The sequence below is a fragment of the Salarias fasciatus genome, chromosome 15 (assembly GCF_902148845.1).
Source record: "Salarias fasciatus chromosome 15, fSalaFa1.1, whole genome shotgun sequence".
NCBI classification, from domain to species: domain Eukaryota; kingdom Metazoa; phylum Chordata; class Actinopteri; order Blenniiformes; family Blenniidae; genus Salarias; species Salarias fasciatus.
Window position 1 is genome coordinate 14,985,634 of NC_043759.1, and position 5,591 is coordinate 14,991,224.

Consider the following 5,591-nt stretch of genomic DNA (forward strand, 5'->3'; position numbering starts at 1 on the left):
ACACACATGATCATCAAGTTATTCACATGCCGCTGCCAGGGACTGAGCCAGGATCAGCCCCGGCTCCCAGCACTTCCAACAAAACGCATTGTTTCATCAAAAAGGCTGCATGGCAGCTGCAGCATTGTGGACTGTGGATAATCTTGCAGCAAGTGCCTTCATGGATTTGCGCTCGTGAGCATTCCTGCTTTGTGGTCGAGTGTGAAGAGCAGGTTGCATAAGAGGATCACATCCCTAATGGTGTAATTCAGGATTCCTGCTCAACAGTGTCTTTCTATGTGTATCTTAAAGGGTGGGTGGATACAAGTGTTTCCCTTTACTGAAGGACCACTGCCAGAGGGAGACTCGTTGGGATTATTCGTGGAGTGAGGATAAAAAAGCAAGAACATGAAAATGATTTATGAAGAGTGAAGTTTGAATGACAGTAAGGGGGAAGAGCAAAGCAAAAAAAAAAAGTCAAGCAAGGGTCAGAAATTAATTATCCAGAGGTACAACGCAATCTGGGACTGCTGTGAAATCAAACAGTCATGAGAAGACTGCAAAAATGCCAGAATTCTGGTAAAAATTTTAAATATTACATGTTTTTCTCTACTGTAATATACACTACTTCCATCCATCCATTTTATACCTTTATTTCTTTTGTCTGAGCAGAATGATCACTCAGAACATATCTCACCCCTGCAAGTAACACATCTAGAGCAAGCTTGGCTACAGATGGATGAACTAGGAAAAGAGTTTTCACAGCCAAAGCAGTACAAATACTGCATTTTGCAGAAGATTCATTCATAATGTGTCACAAATCACTGACAGACCCAAAATGCAGATTCAAACAGAGTAAAGTTCAAAAAGTTTATTATTTGTAGTCAGGTTCCAAGCAAACCAAGCAAAGTTAACCAGAAGGGGTCCTGAAAAAAAGGAAGTCCGAAAAGGGAAGATAAAGACAAAACACGAAGAAGACACGAGGAGAATTGCGAGATGTCTTGACACAGAGGAAGAAAGAATATCTGGCAACAGGAACACGAGGGAAAGCCGTTTGTGTACACTGGGGAGGGGGAGACAGATGAATCACACGTACTGAGGGAAGGCAGTGAGGAAGGCAAGTGAACTGAAACAAAGACAAAACACGAAATTCAAAATAAAACAGGCAACTAGATATGTAGAACGAAACCTGACAATATAAGCAGATGTCACAAACTGTTTAAGACATCTTTTCAATCCAAGTAACTCTTAAAAACACTTCATTTCAACTTGGTTTGAGTCTTCTTGAGATGGTTTGCTGTATGTACTGTAGAATTACTTTGATTCCTCACATTCATTTTAGAATCTCAGAGAAATTGTTTTTTTAAAATGTCATTGTTTTTTTATTGAACGGTGTCTGGATGACTTAATGAGCAATAATGATATTCTACAATTTGTAATTCATTAGGTTATCTAATGTGTTATATCATCTTGGATATTTGTATAGAATTTTTTTCTCATGATTTTATATGTTGATTGAAAAAAATAAGAGAAAACTGTTTAAATTTCAAATAAAAATTAGTGTGAAGTTATTTCCTGATGTAATTCACTAATACTTTATCCACAGTGGAACATTTACAACAATTATGATATCAAAATTATAACAAGAAGTATAATTTCGTAATCAACATTTGCTTATTATTAACTTGACAGCATCACACAGGGCAGAGGCACCATAGATTATAGTATTTTTGGATTTGTGTTGCATTTAGCTTCTAATTAAAGAGTTTTGCATAAAACTTGTATTTGTGGATTTCATGGGAAACTAGAAATTGGCACTCAGAGAGCGCAGACCTCCGCCATAGCTCAAATCAGTCACCAACAACCATAAGAACACCACATATAATAAAACAACATTGTGATCGGGGGAGTGATCGGAGTGGAGCGCTGCCGAGTGCAATGCCTCTCTCTCTCTCTCGCCCTCTCTCCCTGTGTGTGTGTGTGTGTTTATTTGAAAAGGAAAACCAAAAAGCAACATAATTTATGTTATTTTACTTCATTTTAATTTGAAAATTGACCGGATTCTCTCGTATTTTCCGTTCCCGACTTCCTGTCTGGTGCGATCTGCTCCGTCCCGCTTTACAACTGGCGGTCCACGGCGCGCAGCTCGCGGAGAAAATAGAGAGAAGCGGAGCGGCCGCGGTCCACGGTGCAAGCCGCTCCCCGCGCCTCCTGTATGAACCGTCAGATCGGTTAACAGGGGCGCCGATGTGAAACTCGGTGCGCGGTGCTTCCGCTTCCGCGCACGGCGCGTCCTGTGTGAACCAGGCGTCTGTCCCCCCCTGTCGGCGGGCCTGCTCAACCATGTGAAAGACTCCCGAGCTCTCAATGATAAAGAATCCTTTAAAAAATTCCTGGATCCAGACAGTGATCCGGATCATCACCAAAAATTAATGGATTCTAAGTTAGCCCAAGACCCACCTTTCCACAAAGTGTCATTGCAATCCGTCCATAACTTTTTCCATAATGTTTCTAACAAACCAACAAACCGACGTGATTCCATAACCTCTAGGCGCAGGTCATTATATTCACTGGCTATAAGTCGTGGTGTTTCTGAGACTCTGCAGTCATTTAAAGGATGTAATCATGCCTGAATGTTTCTTTTTTTAGTAGAAATGCCTGAAGGATCAGAAGATCACAAGCATGAAGTATTAGCTTGTATTTTTGTCCTTTATGTACCAAAATGTTTCCAGATTCTCCAAACCATTTGATGAAATGATCCAACTGGTTCATCCGAACTCCGTCCATCCATCACATAACGCCAGTTCACCGTAACCTCCACTGGCTCCCAATTCAACACGGTAATAATTTCAAAATCCTCATTCCAGAGCCCTCATGACCTCAATACTCCAGCACGTCCTCTGCATTAACTCACCCTGTCACACTCTTCCTCTGTCAACCTGACTGTCCCTCCAGTCATTATGGCCACCGGGGGTCCAGAGCCTTCAGCCGTCCACCTCTGGTACTCACTCACCGTGGACTTTTTTTTTTAAATCCCAGCTTAAAATGTATCTTTTTAAACAAGTAAATTCATGTTAAACAATGTTGGTCTGCTGCAAATCCCTGAATGCTTTTTTAATGTTATTACTACGTTTTGACCTTGGATGTCCTGAAAGATGCTGATAAATAAAATACATTGCATTTAGAGCTCCTTTTTAATTTGTACTTTATTCATGCCACTTACTTTTCCTGCACCTGTCAAAGCTTCCAATGGTATATTGCCATCGTTATATTTGTTCTTAACCGACACCGTTTGTCACTTTCATTACTTGATAAGCTGTCTCTGTTTTTCAATAGAATTTAGAACGTTTGTAAATCATTGAATCTCCTTTTTCATTTACACTAAAAACAGTCACAACCTTTCTTTCAAAAATTGGGGTTGTACATGACAACCGAACACTTTCTGTATCCAGTAGTTTGGCACAATGTCAAAGGACTGCTTTTCATTTACAACCGCGTTTAATCTAGAAAGCAGTGGGGGAAAAGCTGAAGAGGCACCGATGTGATGTCCATTTGGGCAGAGTGACAGCTCTGTTTACAGACCTGGATATCATGGGATTTTTGTGCCTTATGCTATCTGAATATTGTGTGGTTTCATAGAAACTCGTCCCCTTTTCACATTATTACATTGATGTCATTGGCATTAAGTGGACTGCTTAGTGAGGAGACTAGGAATTCAAAAGGGATTAAGTTCATTCATCCTCCACTCCGCACAGATGAATGGATGCTGCTCCACCAAGATGCTGTCCCGTTCCGGGGTGAAGCTTTGCGCCGGTGAGTACAGTAGAAAAAGCAGGAGGTGTGATCACCTCAGAGCCAAGTTACGGTTTTATGATTTTGACTTCTTCTGTCAGGCTGACAGTGAACTTGTTGAGTGGGAAGTAGAGCTCTCCTCGGCCTCCAGGGGGCAGAGCGGCCTGGATGGCCCCGGATGCTGCTGCCTGGCGCTCTGGGCTTAGCTGCTCGTTACATTAAAACAGGGGCTTCTGTGACAGAGTCAGCATTATGAAAGCTAAGAGGATTAGCTGATGGACATTTCTGGCGTTGCCGGTCAATTATCAAAATGAAAAGCAGTGACTGGGCAGAGCTGGCATGCTCTGTGGCACAGAAGAGCTCCTCTCTCTCCTCCTCCTCCTCCTCCTCCTCCTCCTCATCTCTGCTCAGGCTCTATCTCGCACTCAGCTTCTGTCTGGAACAGGTTGCTGAGGTTTGGGAGGGGAATAAATAAATAAACGAATAAATAAATACACAAATAAATAAATAAATGCATCACTAGTATGTTTCTGAACAGGTTTTGTGCATGTGTGCGAGCGTGTGTGTGTGTGTGTGTGTGTGTGTGTGTGTGTGTGTGTGTGTGTGAGTGTCAGTGTGATCCAGGGATTAAAAAAGAGCATTTAAATTTTAATGTTTCTAAAGTGCAAAACTGTATGTTATGCAACTGTATAAAAACACGCCTGCACGTCAGCCAGCCATCCATGCTCAAGTTTAACTCCTCCAGCCATGTGCGTGCTCAACATCCTCACACACGCACACACACACACAGATACCATGCATTTTTTATGGGTACAATACATTACCTTACATTCGTGTCTTAGAGACTGCTATGTTCTTAACCCTTCACTTAGTCAGAGCCTGGCCATGAAATATCTCTTCACCGAAAAAAAAAAAAAAAAAAAGCATTGATCTGCCAAATGAGGATCTCCATTTTGTTCCCCACGGTGAAGAGAGTCCCCATGGCTTGGTATGCAACAGGTTTCGATCCCCATCGCATTATGAAAACAGAAGACCAAAGCCTAAAACTGAAGGACCCCTCAGTGACATGAGTCCCCAAAGCCAGCTCATAAACATACACACACAGTGCATGTGCTCACTTTCGCTGTTGTGCTTTGGTGTGTATGAATCCGTTGCGTGATTGCCAAATGGGCTATCACAGTCGGAGTTTCCACCAGCGTGATGCTGCCACGCCGAGGGCACGTGTGACGATGGAGGAGGAGGAGGAGGAAGAGGAGGAGGAGGAGGAGGCCTGTTTTGGTAAACCCATGAAAGTGGCGCTGCACAGCTGCCCGTGTTAAGGATCTACCTCCGGGGATTCACACAACGCTGCGGACGTAATCAGCCGAGTCGACGTGCCACCACGGCAGCAGCGGACACATCGCTCTGGCACTGACACCGGGCCTGCCTCCCCACCCCACACCCCCCACCCCCCACCCCCCCTCAATCCCGACACTCCCTCTTATCGCCGCACTTTCTAATACAGCAGTTACACCTCAGTGAGGCACGGCGGAGGTGAGGTTGTGTGTGTGTGTGTGTGTGTGGGTGTGCTGGTAAAAGATAAGAAAAAAAAAACCCCAAACAAACAAACTGCTGAACCGTTTCATTACTTTTTACCTTGTCACTAGCAGCCAGGGAGGTAAAACCCTTTTCATTTGCTGCCAGAGACAGTTGCTTAAAATATAAAGAGAGCAGTAATCCTGGCACGCCACAGCGGGCAGAATTATATTCAATCCCAGTTATCACTTCAGGGACAATGTCATCTCACTGCTGTATTACAGATGGTCCTGCTGCATGGGCAG